We start from the raw sequence: 21496 nt of genomic DNA, 5'->3' as shown, positions 1-21496 counted from the left end.
CACAATTTAGCTTCCATTTAATTTATAATTCTTGTAAAAAATTGAAGTGAAATCCTCATAATAGAAATGTAACCTAAAAATGAACGATTGATTGATAATTAGTACATTCACAGAGTTGTGCAGCCACTACCTCTGTCTGGTCCCAAACATTCTCATCACTCAGAATAAACGCTATGTCTCACTTCCTCTTCCCCAGCTCCTGGCAACCACCAGTCTGTAACTATTCTGGATATGCTGTATAAAGGGAATCACAATATGTGAACTTTGAGGTCTGACGTATTTCACTCAATATAATGTTTTCAGGGATCGTCCGCATTGTAACATGTATCTGTACTTCAGTTGATGGACATTTGAAGTCTACACTTTCTGTGTTTGGCTATTATGAATAATGTTACTGTGAACATTCAGATGCAAGTTTTTATGCGGACATGCTTTTACTTCTCTTGGGTGAAAATGAATGGAACTACTGGATCGTATGGTGACTCTCTATTTTTTTTTTCATTTTAACAGTTTTTAATGAAAGCTGTAGACAAGATGACTTTATTCCTGCATCTTCTCAATTGTTTTTTCCTTATATTTGCCCTTTTCTTTTCCTACTTGGCGAGATTTGGCTTTATGTTCGAGGATCTTTTTGAGGTCTTTGTCCAGTTTTAGTCTGGTGATAACCACCTTGCTGGGGTGAATGCCCACATGGAAAGTTGTGCCATTAGCCTTCTCCCGCTGCACTCGTTCAATGTAGATGACGTATTTCTTCCTGTAAACCTGGACTACTTTGCCAATTTGCTGCCCTTTGTAGTGCCCTCGTACAACCTGAACTTCATCATCCTTTCGGATGGGCATGGATCGAACGTTGTACTTCTGTCTTAGCTCTTTAGAAAGAGGAGAAGACATAATTTTCCTGCAAATGTGGGAAGGCGCATTGAAATGTCTTTTTCGATTCTTGCTTCGGTCACAAGTCACAAAGGGATTGAACTTCATTTTGGCCGCTGGAGCTACAGCGATGGCCACAGAAGGGAAGAGATCTGCAGGCTGCTTCCGGTTCTTGGTGACTCTCTATTTAACCTGTTGAGGAACTGAAGGACTCTTTCCTAAAGTGGTGGTACCATCTTACATCCAAATGGTAGAGTATAGTGGTTCTAATTTATCTACCTTCTCACCAACACTTGTATTATCTCTTTTAAAAAAAATCATAGTCTCCTAGTGGGTATGAAGTGGTATCACATTGTGGTTTTGACTTGTATTTCCCTAATGACTAGTGACACTGAGCATGGTTTCATGTGCTTGTTGGCCACTTGCATATCTTCTTTGGAGAAATGTCTACTAAAATCCTTGGGCTGTTTGTATATATATGTGCTTGTGTGTATGAATGAGTATATGTACATACTAGTTACACCTAATGTCACTGTCAGATTTCACAGTGTTCTTCATTTTTGAAGTCCTAAAGGAAAAACACTGTTGCATTGATTGTTAAATCTGCATTTATTTGGGGATTCTAAAGCTGATGGTGGTGGTGGTAGTTTAGTTGCTAAGTCATGTCTGACTCTTGTGACCCCATGGACAGAGGAGCCTGGCAGGGTCCAGGGGATTCTCCAGGCAAGAATACTGGAATGGGTTGCCATTTCCTTCTCTAGGGGATCTTCCCAACCCAGGAATTGAACCCAGGTCTCCTGCATCGTAGGCAGATTCTTTACCAACTGAGCTATAAGGGAAGCCCCTCTGAAGCTGAGCAGAAGATTAATAGGGAGATTTTCATTGAAAGACAGTGATCACAGAAATAGAATGCCTTGTGGATCTAAATGTGTACCCATTTTAAAATTGGGTCATTTGTCTTTTTGTTGTTGAGTTGTAGACATTCTTTATATATTCTGGATCCTAGACCCTTTCAGGTATATGATTTGCAAGAATAGTTTTCCCTGTTCTGTAGGTTGTCTTTTAATTTTCCTGATAGTGCCCTTTAATGCACAAAAGTTTTAAATTCTGATGAAGTTCAGTCTATTCTTTTTTCTTTCTTTACTTATGCCTTTAGTGTTAAGTTTTAAATTTCAAGTCAAAGAAAAGATGAAGAGGTTAAAAAAGCATCCCTCTGACTCGGTGCTATTTGACTGCCTTCAAAAACTCACAGGAAAGGGAAGGTGAGTTCTGGCTGACGGTACTTTCTCTTCACCCTTTGCTCGTATGAAGGACGACAGAAGCCTTTCAATGTTCGTAAACAATGACTTTTTCTGAGAACTTGCCACTCGTCAGAAATAGCTTTTTATTCAAAGAGGCAGAGATGTAACCTCAAAGATAAAGTGCAGCTTGCTGGTTATGATCAAAGGGCTGTATTTGGGGAGAGTCTGCATTTATATCTCTTCTTAGCAAAAACTGTGGATGTGTTCCCATAGCAAACAGCAAGCCTAATATCAACAGATACAAACTAGAAGAGGGTCTTGTGAAAGCTACTGACATTTATTTATTGGCATCCTCCAGGTTTCAAGTATGGGAGACCCTTGAAGAGAATTTCCCATTTCATTTCCTGACATCTCAAAAACAGACTGTATTATTGACATTATTGCTTTCTGGTTGAAGGTTTAGGGAGAGCATGTAAGATTTGCCTTCTGTCATTCACTGGGACAGGAGACGATCAGTTTCAGCGTGGAATGCTGCTCTGCATTCAGCCCACGAATGACACCCTGGTGGGGGAGTCGGGCATGGAGGCTGAACCCCTCTTGGCTCTACAGACAGCACCATGTGAGGATTGGGCGCTGCCATCAGCATCCCTGGGCAGGGGTGTGGGGTGGAAGGTTGGGTCCTTGCTCAGTTCTGTGGGAGCCAGAGGGGTGGAGCAGTGAGGAAGGGGTGCAGGCTTCCTGCTGGGGTGTGGCGGAAGGAGGGTGGATATTGCCAGAAAGATTTTCCAGTGTTAAACCTTCCCAGTCCCCTGGCCAGGGAGCAGGCTTTCCTCAGAGCCCTTTGAGTCTATGCTGCTGGCAGTTCTGGGTCAGAGTGGACTCTGGTGTCTGGTGACTAGGAACCCAGGGCACCTGGTGCTGCTCAACCCAGGGTCCCTGGGCTGCCCTCCTGCCTTCTGCATTCCAGAGTCTTCCTAGGCTTGCTTGTTTTATCTGGGCTTTTTAGTTGGAAGAGGTAGGAACAGGGTCTTGGCTGGAACAAGAAATCCCCTTTTCTCTTTAATTTTTTATTTCTTTAAAAAATGTATTTTGTTGACATATAGTTGATTTATACTGTTGTGTTAATTTCTGCTGTATAGCACAGTGACTCAGTTATACACACACACACACACACACATATATTCTCTTTCTTTATGGTTTGTCACAGGATATTGAATATAGTTCCTTGTGCTATACAGTAGGTCCATATTGCTTATCCATCCTCTATATAATAGTGTGTATCTGCTCATCCCAAACTCCCCCTCCACCCTTCCCATAGCCCCCTTAACAACCACAAGTCTGCTCTCTATTCTAAGTCTGTTTCTGTTTTGTAGATACGTTCATTTGTGTCGTACTTTCAGTTTCCACATGTAAGTGATATTCTTTTATATTTATAATATAAATATAAATATTCTCAACCCACATGAACAAAGCTCCTATCCCTCAATCTCCACCAAAAGCACCTTTGCTAACATTAATCATGACTTTGTGGGGTGACTTCTTGGGCTAAACCTAGTGATGGCTTCTCATTCTCATCATGTTCAGGCCGTGAGCAGTTTCTAGCACAGGTGAGCATGCCTCTCTGAGACACTCTTTACTCAGCTGAAGGATACTCCTCTCCCTTGGTGATTTTGCTGCTGCTTTGACCACTCGCTTTCTGAGTCCTTTGCTACAATCTGGAAACACTGCAGTGTCCAGAACTCTGTTCTCAGATCTCACCTTTTCTCAAGGCTGTGTTGACCCTTAAGGCCCCTCAGTCCGGCTCATGGCTTTACACTTCATCTACAGTTAAATGCATGCTTACAATTTCTAAATGTATATCTGGACTCTGACTCCCTTTAAAATATCAGACTTAATTCTGCAACACTTACTTGGCATTTCAGATATAAGCTATCTACAGGCATCTCAGCTTTAATGTGGTCTCCTTCACATCTTCTCTTTTCTTGGTCAGTGGTGACTCCGTCGCTCCAGCTAAGACCAAAACCTTGGTGTCATCCTTGACTTCTCTTTTTCTCTTGTATTCTACATCCAATTTGTCAAAAAGCCCGTCACTTCTAGCTTCAAAATACACCTATGACCTGTCTTTTTCTCATCCCTCATCTTGATGCAAGCCACTCTCTTCTCAGGGGGTGGTCGTGGCTGCATCACGGTACCTCAGCCTCATCCCTTTTCCCATCTGAGTCTCATGCAGTCAGTTTCTCAATCTGCAAAATCACGTGTGCAGCAATTAACAAAACACTTGTCCTGCTTCCTCTGTTTATTTCATGTGTTAGGACTTGTGGCATTTGCAATTTTTAAGCACTGCATTTATTTTCCTACTCAAATGATTTCCTAAGGTAATATAAATAACTTTTATAGAACAAATTCTTAAAGTTTATTTCACACTTAGAAAAATCATGCATATTCCTACTTTAAGAGTTCAACAACTTTGCCTTTCAGTGACAAAGTAAATTGAAAACAATTTAAGCGCAAGTACCAGAGGTTGACTGGTTCCCAGCTTGTGTCAGAGTGGAATTATTTTTGTGAATTCTCATCCATGGGAGATTTGAGAGGGAGGAGCTGGAGATTCCCTGCAAGGTCAGCCAGTCCATTATTCCAGTTAGGGCAGCATGTATTTCTTCCAGATGAGCCTTTCAAACCTTCACCCTGGCAAGGTAATGTCCCAGGTCTCAATATAACAGGGATCGTTGGAGCCGTTGGAGCCTTGGGAGCTGTCAGCGTTTATGATCTAAAGGGAGCTCAGTGGATGGTGTGTGGGCCATTAAGACACTTATAGCTGCTCTGGTTGACTATGACCATTTGTCTGCTCAACATCAAAATAGTCTAAGTCAGCGGTCCCCAACCTTTTTGGCACCAGGGATCAGTTTCATGGAAGACAATTTTTCCACAGACCAGGAGTAGGGGGATGGTTTTGGGATGATTCATGCTCATTACATTTATTGTGCATTTTATTTCTATTATTACTATATCAGCTCTACCTCAGATCATCAGGCATTATATCCTGGAGGTTGGGGGCCTCTAGTCTAAGTCACAGAGGTTGCCGTTTCTTGTCTTCATGAAGGGGTTTTTTTCCTTCTAGTTTATCATTCCTTCCATCCAGCTATCTTGCCAATGTACTGACAGATTACCTCAGTATTTTTTATTCTCAATTTCTCTGGTGGCTCAGATGGTAAAGAATCTGCCTGCAATGTGGGAGACCTGGGTTCTATCCCTGAGTTGGGAAGATCCCCTGGAGAAGGGAATGGCAACCCACTTCAGTATTCTTGCCTGCAGAATTCCATGGACAGAGGAGCCTGGTGGGCTACAGTTCATGGGGTCACAAAGAGTTGGACACGACTGAAACAACTTAGCACACAATTACCATCTAAAGCTGATATCATCATCACAATCACAGTAATGAACATCTCCATCACTGCCAAAAGTCCAATTGCAACTGGGCTGCACTGCAGTGTTGGGTTGCTGGTCTCTGCCGAGACTGACCTTCTAACAAGTTGATGGAAGCTGGGTTCCTCTGGAGGCCCAGACTTGCAGGACAATCACTTCCTCTCCCCATCAGCAGTTCCTGCCTGTGTAGGATGGTGGGATGGTAAGAATTTGTAAACTTTAACCTCACCAGAAAAAGCAGAGACATTAAACCTCACTTAAAAAGCAGAGACATTACTTTGCTGACAAAGATTCTATAGTTAAAACTACTGGTTTTTCAGTAGTCATGTATGGATGTGAGAGTTGGACTATAAAGAAAGCTGAGTGCAAAAGAATTGATACTTTTAACTGTGGTGTTGGAGAAGAATCTTGAGAGTCCCTTGGACTGCAAAGAGATCAAGCCAGTCAATCCTAGAGGAAATCAGTCCTGAATAATCATTGGAAAGACTGATACTGAAGTTGAAACTCCAATACTTTGGCCACCTGATTCAAAGAATGGACTCACTGGAAAAGACCCTGATGCTGGGAAAGATTGAAGGCAGAAGGAAAAGGGGACGACAGAGAATAAAATGGTTGGATGGCATCACCGACTCGACAGACATGAGTTTGAGCAAGCTCCAGGAGCTGGTGATGGATAGGGAAGCCTGGCGTGCTGCAGTCCACGGGGTCGCAAAGAGTCAGACACGACTGAGTGACTGAACTGAACTGAACCTCACCAGAACAGGACAAGAGGTGGTATTAAAGCTCGAGTGCATTTAATCACACTTCATGAATTTGTCTCAACACAAAGCATCTCATTCAGAGCAAGAATAACTTCTGTCTAGTTCTACCTCTGGACTCAGACAGTCAGGCTTTAATCAGACGGACAGAGTCTAACACTTACTCACCTGACAACATGGGGTATAGATTTGAATCTTCTCCTTTGTCAGTAATTAGTTTCCCATGGCTTTTGACAAAAAAGTTAAGTTAAAGGTCACCTTGAAAGAAAAATATCTCGCAGTTGTCAAAATGTGGATTTGGTTGGCATAGAAATGCATCATTAAAATACTAATGTGTAAGTAAGTTACTGTTTTCTTTCTTTTTTCTTGTGTAGAGAGAAGTTTATTATTGTCCATAACTAGCATAGTAAGACCTTCGGTTTTACAGTGTGAAAAATAAGGTCAGCATTTTTTATTTAATATACATCTGGCAAATTATGTTGAGTTTTACCTGCAGAAGTAAGGAGAAAAATAATCTTGCAGAAAGAGAAATGTGGGAAGTGGCAGGAACAAGGAGGAGAGGTGGGCCTCACTGTGACCTGGGTGTTTCCTCTCGGGGCCTTTTGCTGTCTCTAGGAGGAGGCAGAACAGACAGCAAGAAGCCTCAGGGATGAACTCCCAGCCCCTGACCCCCAAGTGTGACCAGCTCTTTCCCTCAATAATCTTACATCACCTGACAGCCTGCATCTTCACACCCAGAACGAGGCCGACTGAGGTGGATACTAATTTGTTCTCATTGTCGTGTGCTCAGAAGAGAATTCCAGGCTGATCATAGGTCTCCCAAAGTCACCTTGCCTGGTTTGCCCTGCTCTTACATGCCTCTTTTTCCTTTACGGAATATTCCTATGTGTGTGTGTATACACTCAGTCGCTCAGTTATGTCCAACTCTCTGTGGCCCCATGGACTGCAGTCCAAGGCTTCTTTGCCCGTGGAATTCTCCAGGCAAGAGTCTTAACCATTGGACCACAAGGGAAGTGCCACCTTTTAAATTGTGATGCACTATACACCTTGTTCTAGATTCCGGAGATCTGGCAGTGAACACAGCAGATCAAGTGACCTGCCATCACAGTTGGGGGAATGGAAAAGAAACACAGGAAGTATGTAAAATGTATAGTGCGAAGAGTCAGGAGTGGTGAGGAGGGAAAAATAAAGGAGAGGATTTCCCTGGTGGCACAGGGAAAGATCCCACATGCCTCAGGGCAACTAAGCCTGTCCCCACAGCTACTGAGCCTGTGCTCTAGAGCCTGAGAGCCACAGCCACTGAAGCCCGAGTGCCTAGACTCTGTGCTCCACAGCAAGAGAAGCCACTGCAAGGAGAGGTGCTGGCACCGCAGTGAAGAGTAACCCCGCTCGTGGCAACAGGAGAGAGGTTGAGAGAAGCAACGAAGACCCAGCGCAGCCAAAAATATATAAATCATTAAAAAAATAAAGGAGAAAAAAACGGGAGTATAAAGTGATGAAAGAACACGTGGAGGTTTTAGGTAAGGGGTCAGGGCAGGCTCTCACTGGGCCAGACTGGACTGGGGTGAAGAAGTTCCTGTATGGACACCTGAGGACGGGGCTCCAGAGAGAGAAGACAGGAGGTGCGAGTGTGCAGAGGCAGACTTGCTCCGTGCACTGAAGGAATAAAGCGGAGACTGGTGTGGCTGGAGCAGAGATGGAAAGCCAGGGCCTGCAGAGCTGGTGGGAACAGTTAAGTTCTTTGGTTTCTGCTCAGAGTGAAAGGGGGCACTGTGTAGGGGGCAAGTGTTGAGCAGAGAGAGGAGTGACAAGACGTGGCCTTAGGTTTGAACTGCATCCCTCTGATGTCAAGTTCAGAGAAGATGCAGAAGTTTCAGAGACCAGTTTGGAAGGTTTAGAAAAGATCTCGGGAGCAGATTATGGTGCTGGCCCCAGGGTAGGGGTGAGGTGGGGTGTTGTGAGAAGTGTTTAAGTCCCTGATATGTTCTGAAGGTCAAGCTCACAGCATGTGCTGATAGACTCCAGAGAGTGTAAGAAAAAGTCAAGATGCTTGAAGATGCTTCTGATTGATTGAAGGGAAACTGCAAAAGGACCTGGGTTGTGTGGGAATCCTAGAAGCTTCATCATCATATGCATATGTATATGATCATGAGTGGGCTTCCCAGGTGCCGCTAGTGGTAAAAGAACCCATCTGCCAATGCAGGAGAGATGCAGGTTCGATCCCTGGATCTGGAAGATCCCCTGGAGAAGGAAATGGCAACCCACTCCAGTATTCTTGCCTGGAGAATTCCATGGACAGAGGAGCCTGGTGGGCTACAGTCCATGGGGTCACAAAGAGTGGGACATGACTGAGAGACTGAGAATGTCCTGTGTGTGCATTTTGGGAAAGTGACCACTATAGTAAAGAGATTCTGGAGGATAAACATGGATATAGTTGAGATTACCTGAGACATCACATTCTCTCCATAGGCAACACCCTCTTATCCTCAGAAAAGCCCTGTTTTGGCTTCCTATGAACTTCCCTCAATTGTCATAGTGAGAAAATGTTTAAACTTCAGACTCATTGTCAACATACTTATATGCTTCAAAGGTTAAATTGACTCTTTTCTGCTGTGGAACAGCTGAGCCCAAACAATTCATTATACGGTCAAGTGGTCACCCTAATTTGGTTATTTGTACAGAAATAACAGGAATGGTAACGGTCTATTTATTTTGTGCTAATTAAGAATTGGATTTGACTTGATACAAGTAAAATGTTTTCTTAATCAATGACAAAGAATACTTTTTTAAAAACTAAGATACTTGTTCATGCCTGTTCAGTCATGTCCGATTCTTTGCGACCCCATGGACTGTAGCCCACCAGGCTCCTCTGTCCATGGGATTCTCCAGGCAAGAATACTGGAGTGGGTTGCCATATGCTACTCTGGGGATCTTCCCGACCCAGGGATTGAACCTGCATTCTCCTGCATTGGCAGACAGGTTCTTTCACCTCTAGCGGCACCTGGGAAGCCCACTCATGATCATATACATATGTATATGATGACGAAGCTTCTAGGATTTCCACAAAACCCAGATCCTTTTACAATTTCCCTTCAATCAATCAAAGGCATCTTCATGCATCTTGACTTTTTCTTGCCTTCTCCAGGTGATCTTCCTGACCCAGGGATTGAACCCATGTCTCCTGCATTGGCAGGCGGATTCTTTACTACTGAGCCACCAAGGAAGCCACGAGATATGTTGGCAGCAGCACTATAATAAAAAGTCTGTAAATATTACAGTCAAAATTCTAGAATAAAATGATTAAAAGGTTCCTATATTTTAAAATACGGTTGGCAGGAACATTGTGTATTCTTTAGGCTTGGTTACTGGTCTGGGGCATCTGAACCTGCAGAAATCCCCCATCATCCCAGGAGATGCACAGAGCACATACTGAACCAAACTAATGAGATCAGAAAACACCGAATGTATTGTCAGCAACCGGAGGCTGGCTTGAGCTCTGGACACCAGGATATTCAAAAACACTATCTGAGGAGCGAAATCTATTAAGTGGAGTGTGTGCCTGGTCACTGTCTCCAGGGCCTCCCACCTCATCCCCGAACCCTCCCCACCCTCCAGCATTTACAGGGTTGTGTGAAGTCTGTTTTCTGCAAGAACACAGCCTCTCTCCCGGACAAAGGAATGCCCATAATGGGAGGCTTGTGAGGATTTTCTTTATGTGTGAAAACAAGTGAGATTCACCAAAACAAAGAACGATCCGGCTCTAATTAGGCCTATATTGGCTAAAATATCTGCAAAGCCTCGGACTTTGTTTTTCTCCTAATTGGCGGCCTTCAGACGTGCTTGCGGTGGGAATCTCCATCACTGCGCGGAGAGCTGGCTGCCTGATGCTTTGTTGCTTCGTGTCGTCAGGAGCAATGCCAGGAGTCGGGGTGCCCCGGCACCTTCTCCTTCAGAGTCGTGGGGTCCTCACTGTGAGCACAAACCCAACCAGGGAGAGGGATCTCCAGGTAGGCCAGGCCTCAAAGTACATTTTGCTGCATACAGACAGGGCACAACTCCTCTGTTATTCTTACATATAACACATTTACTTCAAAAGGTAATAAAAATGTTAAAATAAACTCATAGTGATCTCAGGTGGCCTCTGCCTTACAGAAGCTTGAAGCAGGGCTTTGGTTCCCAGTCAGAGGTTGTGCATCAGGTCGTGGTGGTGAGAGCACTGAATTCTAGCCACTAGACCAGTGGTCAGTGACAAAGCCCTGCCCCTTCACTTTTTCAGAAAAGGATTCCCACACACACACAAAGTAGTGAAACCAGTAAACTTCACTGGTTTCACTACTTTACTGGAAGAAAAGGGTACAGTACCTATGGATAGACACACGGGCGGGCTTGGTGAGAGAGAGTCTCACCTCGTGGCAGTTTTGAGTCAGGAATCCGAGTTCTTGTCCGTGGAGGCAAAGAATGGAATCCATGAACATGCAAACACTCAGGGTAGCAAGTGAATAGGATTTACTAAAGAGGAGGAAAGAACAAGGCTCTCAGCATAGACAATGAGAGGGGGTAGAGTTCCCCCAAGGCAGGACTTACAACAGTTTTTACATCCTTCCTTAAATCATGTTATTTTTAACCAATCAATTTAAAAGTCAAGATACTTTACATCTCTAAGGCTTCTCTTGACCCTTGGATTAAATTTTTCATGCTCCCTGGCCTTTTTACCACCAGATGTATGGGCTTAAGATTAATGATCACCAGTTGTTTCTCCCTCAGTTAATTGCTGACCTTCCCTGGATCTGAGGGATTTCCCTCATAGCTCAGTTGGTAAAGAATCTGCCTGCAATGCAGGAGACCCCTGCACAAAGCTAGCAGGGGTGATGGAATTCCAGTTGAGCTATTTCAAATCTTAAAAGATGATGCTGTTAAAGTGCTGCACTCAATTTGCCAGCAAATTTGGAAATCTCAGCAATGGCCACAGGACTGGGAAAGGTCAGTTTTCATTCTAATCCCACAGAAGAGCAATGCCAAAGAATGTTCAGACTACCACACAATTACACTCATCTCACAACCTAGCAAAGTAATGCTCAAAATTCTCCAAGCCAGGCTTCAACAGTACGTGACCTGTGAACTTCCAGATGTTCAAGCTGAATTTAGAAAAGGCAGAGGAACCAGAGACCAAATTCCCAACATCTGTTGGATCATAGAAAAAGCAAGAGAATTTCAGAAACTGAATTTCTGCTTCTGCTTTATTGATTACACCAAAGCCTTTGATTGTGTGGGTCACAACAAACTCTGGAAAATTCTGAAACAGATGGGAATACCAGACCACCTTACCTCCCTCCTGAGAAATCTGTATGCAGGTCATGAAGCAACAGTTAGAACTGGACATGGAACAACAGCTTGGTTCCAAATTGGAAAAGGAGCACATCAAGTCTGTATATTGTCACCCTGCTTATTTAACTTCTGTGCAGAGTACATCATGTGAAATGCCAGGCTGGATGAAGCACAAGCTGGAATCAAGATTGCCAGGGAAAATATCAATAACCTCAGATATGCAGATGATACCACCCTTATGGTAGAAAATAAAGAGGAACTAAAGAGCCTCTTAATGAAAGTGAAAGAGGATAGTGAAAAAGTTGGCTTAAAGCTCAACATTCAGAGAACTAAGATCATGGCATCCAGTCCCATCACTTCATGGCAAATAGATGGGGAAACAATGGAAACAGTGACAGACTTTATTTCCTTGGGCTCCAAAATCACTGCAGATGGTGACTACAGCCATGAAATTAAAAGACACTTACTCCTTGGAAGAAAAGTTATGACCAACTTAGATAGCATATTAAAAAGCTGAGACATTACTTTGCCAACAAAGGTCTATCAGGTCAAAGCTACAGTTTTTCCAGTAGCATGGATGTGAGAGTTGGACTATAAAGAAAGCTGAGCACCAAAGAATTGATGCTTTTGAACTGTGGTGTTGGAGAAGACTCTTGAGAGTCCCTTGGACTGCAAGGAGATCCAACCAATCCGTACTAAAGGAAATCAGTCCTGAATATTCTTTGGAAGGACTGATGTTGAAGCTGAAACTCCAATACTTTGGCCACCTGATAGGAAGAACTGACTCCTTGGAAAAGACCCTGACACTGGGAAAGATTGAAGGCAGGAGGAGAAGGGGACGACAGAGGATGAGATGATTGGATAGCATCACCGACTAGATGGACATAAGTTTGAGCAAGCTCCAGGAGTTGGTGATGGACAGGGAAGTCTGGTATATTGCAGTCCATGGGGTCACAAAGAGTCGGGCATGACTAAGGGACTGAACCGATGAACTTAATCTGAGTGCTGATAATTTATCAGACTAAAGACACATTCCAGGAATTCAGGATGTTTACTGAAAACAAGACCGAGGTCTCAGAGTTCTACACTGACTGCCTAGTAATTTCTATCTCAGTTTGAATTACTTTCATGAAACATTTCTTCCAGGTTTCCTTTGGCCAATCATTTTGATTTGTTTGATTCTGAGTCCATATTTGATCCTGATCTCAGGATCCTCCCACATGTGCACACACAAAGGCGTCTGGGTAGCCTGGCATTCGTTAACATCACTTCCCCTTTGAGCTTCAAGGAACCTTTCTGTGCATGTGTGGTTGGGGAGGTCTCCTGACTTCCACAGTGAGAAATATGTGGTCTGGGCAGGGCCCAGCCTCCTCTCTCAATTATCTTGCTATTCTTCTCTCAGAGTGGTGGTCCACAGGGAATGAATCTCTAATCTCTTTGGCAGGGGTTGGGGGGATTCGGGGTAGTGGGGGTGGACATCTACCTCCCACCTCAGTTGGTTGGGGAAACAGGACCTGCCTCAAGGCTGCTCTTGACTGTTTATCCCAGGTCTCCTATCACCTCCCTTCCCTAATTAACAACTACTTGAATCTGCCCATTGGAACTCAGAGAAGGTCATGGAGGTTGAATGAGGACTGTTTCCTGTAATCAAAGAAATGGGGGACACAGAGGCTTTGTGCCCAGGAGCAGCCCTACAGGGTCCTGCACAGTATCATGAACACCTGCGGTGTCAATGTTGGCTTCATCAGCGATTAAATCCACTGAGGTTTTCTACAAATCAAGCCTCAGTGAACTACAAATGCTCCCATTGTGTGTCTGCTAATAATAGCCTCTGCTTTTCTTTCTCCTTGGCAGCTGCTTCTACACGTCTCAGTTTTGCTGGTCTGGGTGAGGGGTGGGGGTGAAGCCAAAGCTGGGTGTATGCACGGTGCCCCTAGAGGTGGGAGGAGCAGGCCATTTACCCAGCTCTTCCTCTCCTGGTGAGGGAGCTTTTTCTAGCTAGGAAGTTCCTTCTTGGTGCTGAGCAATGCTGGCTTCAGGGATGGGATGATGCAGGCAGAAGGAAGCTGCTTTTCTTCCCTTCTTGGGCAATTATTGTCAGGGTTTTCTTCTACCGTCTTGCTAAAACTTCCTAAGTGGACTCCAAACATCTCCCACCTGTTTTGCAGATAGTTGTTGTAGGGGAGCAGAATTTGCCACCCTAAAACATATCTCTCTGGCACCTTACTTGTTTTAACAACCTGGTTATTTTCTGAGCAACAGCCAACATGGAAAGGACTCTGAAAACCATGTAAGAAACACCTCTATTTGTAAGGATAGCTCTCTCCCTGTGGGCTTCCCTGGTGGCTCAGTAGTAAAGAATCCACCTTCCAAGCAGGAGAGGCCGCTTCAATCCCTGGGTCTGGAAGATCCCCTGGAGGGGGAAATGCCAACCCACTCTAGTATTCTTGCCTAGGAAATCGCATGGACAGAGGAGACTGCAGGCTTCAGTCCATGGGGTCCCAAAGAGTCGGACATAACTGAGCGACTGAGCAACAACAAGCGGGAGTTGTTGAGGAAGAAGAGGATAACTACATCTCCAGAAATTCTTATCAGTGGAGAAGACCAGGACTTAAATCTGCCTCAACATCACCCTTGATTCCTGTGCTTTTCCTGGTAACCTCCCCACCCTCAATTTCTTCTTTTGGTTTTAGCAGAAGGTTGAGTTGAGGGTGAGATCTTCGCCCATTTTGGCAGGTTACTCAGTTTTCCTGGGTCTCTCCCATGTGTACCTATTATAAAACTTTTGATGCATTTTCTCTTGTTATTCTGTCTCCTGTCAACTTAATTCTTAACCCACCCAGAAGATGCCTGAGGGTAGAGAAATATGTCTCTCTCCTCAACTCTGTCCAGTTGTTGATCTCTGTGGCAGGGGGTGGGGTGTGGGGATGGGATGATGGGGTGCTCCTATGTTGCCATTTTTCTGATGACCCTAAAAATCTTTCATTGTTGTTTTGCTTAAATGGATAACTAAGCATTGTTTCCCAGGTGATGCTAGTGGTAGAAAACCCACCTACCAGTGCAGGAGCAGTAAAGAGAGATGAGTTCGATCCCTGGGTCAGGAAGATGCCCTGGAGGAAGGCATGGCATCCCACTCCATATTTTAGTCTGGAGAATTCCATGGACAGGGGAGCCTGGCTGGCTACAGTCCATGGGGTTGCAAAGAGTCGGAACCGACTGAAGCAACAAAGCGCACATGCAAGCATTGTTTCACAGTGTCCTTTGGTCTTATTTCATCAAGTGTTCAAATCCTTTGACATTTTTGACAACTTCCCCAAATCAAATTCTAAATGAAATTGATTTAGAATTGGAACTAACCTCTAACTGATTTTGAGATTGACCTCTAACTGATTTTGAGATTTCCCAGAAGGCTCTTGGAGAATCTCAAAGGATTTGTTTTCTCATCTCATCAAGAGATGTGTTAAACTAATTTGATTTGATATGTTAAATTACATAAGAAGCATGCTTAAACCTCCTTTAGGTTATATTTGTATGATGTATGCTGTTAAGATAAGTATTTCAGAAATGGTATAAACCTCCTAAAAATTAGTCAGTGTTGTTGCTGTCCATGATATGTCCCAGAATAATATCTTCCATAATTCCAGTTTAAAGCTATATGTCACAGAAACAAAAAGATTTTCTTGTCAGTCGCATTATAATGAACTCTCATCAGATCTTTAACCGTGGCCATTTTAAGTCTTTCATTATTCACAGACATTTATTGTTTTACTCTGGTGATTTCTTGAAAGCTTTTGCAATCAAGTACAGGCCAAGGTGCTTCATCTTCAACAAAAAAGAAAGGAATTTCCAGGACTCTAGTGGAGAAGCTGTTGTATTCACGAAACATCCAACCCAGGATGAAACAAAGCAAGAAATGATGATGGGGGATTGAATTAACAGAAGTATGACTATAATTGTATGGACTCTTATTTAAAACTTTGCAGATTCTTTAATGTTCTATATTCTGGATATTAAAAAAAAACCAAAAAACTTTTCTCTTTTTTCCTAAGAGAGATGACTTCTTATGAGAGGTGACACTGAAACCAATCTTACTAAAATAACCCTCATCTTTCAATAGTTTTTCCTATGGAGTTCCCACTCCACAATTTACCGCTCCCAGAGCCCAAATCCCTTTTTTCCTTTATCTACTCACTTCTCCACAATTGTGTCTCCCTTTGTTAAAACTGTATGTAAATGTACTTTCTAATCATCTCTTTGGGTTTTCACTTCTGTTCTATGAAACCCTCTTTATTCAGACAAACTGAACTTTTCTTCTGTTAATCTGTCTTTTGTTGCTGTTGTTTAATTTGCATGCCTCAGTTACTGAACTTAAGAGGATGGAAGAAAAGTTTTTCTTCTCTCCTATAGTCAGACTTGCTCTAAGCAAACTGTTATTTCTAGTGATAATACAGAAAGTTAAATAATAACTGTCAAAGTGTGATGTTAGCAAAATGGTAGCATAGAAATTTCTGCTGCTCATCCTCACCCCAGAAACAATTTGAATAACCCACACCTGAGAATACATTTGCAATGACACAGCTAGAGAAAGACCATTTCCAGGCAGGCATACCTACAAAAAGAGCAGGGACTCAACTCAGATATCAACAGAGGACCAATGTTAGCTGTTTTCAGAGGAGGAAACATGACAAAGTGAGATTTGGAATTGGGTTACAGAGTAGGAAACACAATGATTGATAGGTGGGCAATCTTCATCCTGGCAATGGGACCCCTGTGTAGATTTTTAATAAGCTCTTGTTTATTACAGAAGTTTATTGCACTTGTAAAAAATGTAGTAATATTCTCCTCTAACACATTGAGATCATTTATGTATAAAACTTGCATTTTGACCAGAGAACATTGGCAGCGTGCAAAAGTTCACAATGACAAGATTGTTAGTCACTTTTTAAAAAAAATTTAAATGTAGAGAACAACAACAGTGGAAACAGTGGCAGACTTTATTTTTTGGGGCTCCAAAAGTACTGCAGGTGGTGACTGCAGCCATGAAATTAAAAGACACTTATGCCTTGGAAGGAAAGTTATGACCAACCTAGACAGCAGAGACATTACTTTGCCAACAAAGGTCCGATTCTAGTCAAGGCTATGGTTTTTCCAGTGATCATGTATGAATGTGAGAGTTGGACTATAAAGAAAGCTGAGCACCAAAGAATTGATGCTTTTGAACTGTGGTGTTGGAGAAGACTCTTAAGAGTCCCTTGGACTGCGAGGAGATCCAACCAATCCATCCTAAAGGAAATCAGTCCTGAATATTCATTGGAAGGACTGATGTTGAAGTTGAAATTCCAATACTATGGCCACCTAATGCAAAGAGCTGACTCATTGGAAAAGACCCCGATACTGGGCAAGATTGAAGGCAGGAGGAGAAGGGGATGACAGAGGATGAGATGGCTGCATGGCATCACTGACTCAACAGACATGAGTTTGAGCAAGCTCCAGGAGTTGGTGATGCACAGGGAGGCCTGGTGTGCTGCAGTCCACGGGGGTGCAAAGAGTAGGATATGACTGAGCGACTAAACTGAACTGAACTGTAGAGAACAAGTATTCTTTCTTTTGGTATTATTGGTTTCTTTTTGTAACTGAAGAAAAGCAAGACCTACTAGGTCTCTTCCATATCTTTTCCTACCTTCAATATCTTTAATTATTTTCAACACCGAGTCTTTAAAATTCATGAAAAAGATGGGAGAAACCTACCTTAATGCATTACAGGGCTCAGGAGCTTAATACTCCATTTAATCACTTAACCAATTTTCTTACCTTGTCTCTTTACCCTTAAAATTGTCTTTTGAATAACAATTTATTCGGGCATAATTCATATATAATACAATCTGATAAATTTTGAAACTTCATACTCTTTAGTCATCACCCCAGTTCCCTCATCTCCACCAGCCCTAGGTGACATCCAGTCTACATTCTGGCTCAAATGATTTGCATGTTCTGAGCATTTCATATAAATGGAATCATACGATTTTTGGTGTCTGTGACTAGCTCTTTCATTTAGTTTATAGTTTCAGGATTTATCCATGCTTTGGTATCGGTATTTTTCTTTTTACTGCTGAGTAATAGTTCTCATCAAATGAACAAAGAACCAGCGGAGGCAGACAAGAGGTGGGGGACTCTTAAAGTCTCCTGCCTTCCTCCGGTTACTTGACCATCTTCCAGCATCACATAGTTGAATATTCCACCACTGTTTTCATTTGTTTTAGGAGAACTTGCTGCTTCACATTTGCCATCAGTAACTTCCCTCTTCTGGGCTTGGGAAGCGTTTGCCATGTGGAACATGATTGTTTGCTCATGTTTGTTCCCCCCAGAGAGGCTGCCAAATCTTCAGGGACTGTGTCTTCTGTTCCTAAGATTTCTCTCTAATCAGGGAGACAAGGAAGTGAGAAAGTGAGAGCAACCTGCATCCCTGATGACTGATGTTCATCCACTGATGCCCACCATCCAACAAGCTCACCTGCACACAATTCCCTGAAGACAGAGCTGCTCCATTGCAGACTTCTATATATTTGAAAGGCTCGGGGATAGATAAAATTTTAGTGGTTTTCCCACCCATAATCATTCAAAGAATATTTCTGTTCACTGATGATAAACGAAACTTTGCTTGGGGCTCTAGAGATGCCACAGTGAACAATTTAAAGTTACTGACAACTAATTTCAATTCCGGAGTTGAACAAAGGTTGTTCAACAAAGGTGTTTTCTTGGGTAGTATGTAACTTGACTGTAAGTCTGAAATAATTTTATTCACCAGTTTTCTATGAAAATGTTATGAAATCTTTTTCAGCAATTTATATCAGAAATGCTGGAAATGAAAAAAAGTATGCATCACCTCTTATGTTACCCTACTAGTTTCATCCATTCTTCACGTTGTATTGTGAAGCCCTAACTAACTCTAAATTAAAACTCTAAATTAAAGACACTTGCTCCTTGGAAGAAAAGCTATGACCAACCTCAGTTCAGTTCAGTCGCTCAGTTGTCTCCAACTCTTTGTGACCCCATGAACCACAGCACGCCAGGCCTCCCTGTCCATCACCAACTCCCGGAGTCCACCCAAACCCATGTCCATTGAGTCGGTGATACCATCCAACAATCTCACCCTCTGTTGTCCCCTTCTCCTCCTGCCCTCCGTCTTTCCCAGCATCAGGGTCTTTTCCAATGAGTCAGCTCTTCGCATCAGGTGGCCAAAGTATTAGAGTTTCAGCTTCAACATCAGTCCTTCCAAGGAACACCTAGGACTGATCTCCTTTAGGATGGACTGGTTGGAACTCCTTGCAGTCCAAGGGACTCTCAAGAGTCTTCTCCAACACCACAGTTCAAAAGCATCAATTCTTCTGAGCTCAGCTTTCTTTGTAATCCAACTCTCACATCCATACATGATCATTGGAAAAACTATAGCCTTGACTAGACTCGGACCTTTGTTGGCAAAGTAGTGTCTCTGCTGTCTAGGTTGGTCATAACTTTCCTTCCAAGGAGTAAGCGTCTTTTAATTTCATGGCTGTAATTACCATCTGCAGTGATCTTGGAGCCCAGAAAAATAAAGTCTGCCACTATTTCCACTGTTTCCCCATCTATTTGCCATGAAGTGATGGGACCGGATGCCATGATCTTACTTTTCTGAATGTTGAGCTTTAAGCCAACTTTTTCACTCTCCTCTTTCACTTTCATCGAGAGGCTCTTTAGTTCCTCTTCACTTTCTGCCACAAGGGTGGTGTCATCTGCATATCTGAGGTTATTGATATTTCTCCCAGTAATCTTGATTCCAGCTTGTGCTTCATCCAGCCCAGCGTTTCTCATGATGTACTCTGCATATAAGTTAAATAAGTAGTGACAATATACAGCCTTGACGTACTCCTTTTCCTATTTGGAACCGGTCTGTTGTTCCATGTCTAGTTCTAACTGTTGCTTCCTGACCTGCATACAGATTTCTCATGACCAACCTAGACAGCATATTAAAAAGCAGAGACATTACTTAACCAACAAAGGTCCGAGTCTAGTCAAAGCTATGGTTTTTCCATTAGTCACGTATGGATGTGAGAGTTGGACCATAAAGAAAGCTGAGTGCTGAAGAACTGATGCTTTTAACTGTGGCATTGGAGAAGACTCTTGAGAGTCCCTTGGACTGCAAGGAGATCAAACCAGTCAATCCTAAAGGAAATCAGTCCTGAATATTCATTGGAAGGACTGATGTTAAAGCTGAAGCTCCAATACTTTGACAACCTGATGAGAAGCACTGACTCATTGGAAAAGACCCTGATGCTGCGAAAGATTGAAGGCAGAGGGTAAGATGGTTGGATGGCATCACCGACTTGATGGACATCAGTTTGAGCAAGATCTGGGAGTTGGTGATGGACAGGAAAGCCTGGTGTGCTGCCGTCCATGGGGTTGCAAAGAGTCGAACATGGCTGAGTGACTGAACTGACTGAACTAATTCTAATCTACATTTGGCAAGTGGAGAAGCACAAATCACAAGCTTATTTGAATTTCTAGACATTTTAAATTGCACATAACTTTTCTCAGTCTAGCAGAGAATGTAAGCAGAAATAGTAAATAGGATTAAATATAGAGATGCACAGCACATTCCTCTGAGTCAGTGACCATGAATTATAGATTGCCCCGTTCCTACTTCAGAGAAATGTTTCAAGAATCAGCAGGTTAGTGATTGGAAATATTTGAGTTGTTCCAAATAAACATGTAAATAATAACAAAATGAATCTGGGTCCACACATGCCCTATCCCCTCACAGCCCTTTCCACCCATCCATGTAAATTACAGTACAGAAGGAAATGACAGCTTAAATGAATGTGCCTGGGGCCAGTTTAAATGGCACCAAACCACAGTTTGAGCAGCAATCTAAACCACTCGTGCCCTGGTCCCAGGTTTTTCCATGCAGTGGGGAGGATAAACAAATGAACCCCATTCGTGAAAGAAGCATCTCCGAACATCTGGCCCCATGTCAGGCTTAGAGGCTCCCAGCTAAGGTCTCTCCTGGCTCTGTCCCCAGGAGCATTGTTGTTTGATGATGAGAGTGACAGGCAAACAGGCACTTATCATTCAAACTGAAACACACCTGAAAAATAATGCAGCTGACGACCTACACTTTGGGGAGAAACAATTTCAAATAAGCCTTTCAGAGATGAATGATGTTATTCTTATACTTTACTGAATTTATTCTAAAAAAACATGTGACTTTCTTTATTTCTTCCACTAGGAAACATTTCAGTCAGGACTCTCCACACTTTTCCTTCAACACAGACTCTTCCCCATCTATTAGAAAGCTCTGTGGAAAAAAAAGAAAAGAAATAATGCATTTGCAGCAACATGGACAGACCTAGAGATGATTTTACTAAGTGAAGTAAGCCAAAGACAATTTTATATGATATCACTCATATGTGGAATCTAATTTTTAAAAAATGACATAAATGAGCTTATTTACAAAACAGACTTGCAGATTTCAAAAACAAACTTATGGTTACCAAGGGGAAAATGGGGGTGGGGTGGGGTGGGGAGGGATAAATTAGGAGCTTGGGATTGACATAAACACACTAGTATATATAAAATGGATAACTAATAAGGACCTCCTGTATAGCACAGGGAACTCTACTCAGCACTCTGTAGTAATTTATATGGGAAAAGCACCTGCAAAGGAATGAACATATGTATATGTATAATTGATTCACTTTGCTATATAGCAGAAACTTATAGCATTGTAAATCAACTATACTCCAATAAAACTTTTCAAAAAAGAAAAAGAAAGAAAACTCTATGATGATTAAAGAATATTCCAGAGAGTCTGAAACATACTTGTACAGAAATCAGAAGGTAATA

The 21496-nt window shown here is 42.7% G+C and overlaps 1 long non-coding RNA gene and 1 pseudogene across 2 annotated transcripts; one reads left to right on the top strand and one right to left on the bottom strand.

The window, feature by feature from the left end:
- Positions 1-489: 489 nt before the first annotated feature.
- LOC145508919 (large ribosomal subunit protein uL24 pseudogene) lies at positions 490-998 on the bottom strand (annotated as a pseudogene). Its single transcript, XR_014055690.1, has one exon. The product of XR_014055690.1 is annotated as a large ribosomal subunit protein uL24 pseudogene (transcript).
- Positions 999-7376: 6378 nt separating this feature from the next.
- LOC145510320 (uncharacterized) lies at positions 7377-14423 on the top strand. The gene is made up of 2 exons (XR_014056957.1): positions 7377-7812; positions 14073-14423. It is a non-coding gene; the product is annotated as an uncharacterized LOC145510320 (long non-coding RNA).
- The last annotated feature ends 7073 nt before the right edge of the window (positions 14424-21496 follow it).

This window comes from Giraffa tippelskirchi, chromosome 6 (assembly GCF_054371585.1).
Source record: "Giraffa tippelskirchi isolate mGirTip1 chromosome 6, T2T-mGirTip1v1.2.pri, whole genome shotgun sequence".
Lineage (NCBI taxonomy): Eukaryota > Metazoa > Chordata > Mammalia > Artiodactyla > Giraffidae > Giraffa > Giraffa tippelskirchi.
The sequence above is the reverse complement of the archived record's forward strand: the minus strand, read 5'-3'. Positions and strand labels throughout refer to the sequence as shown.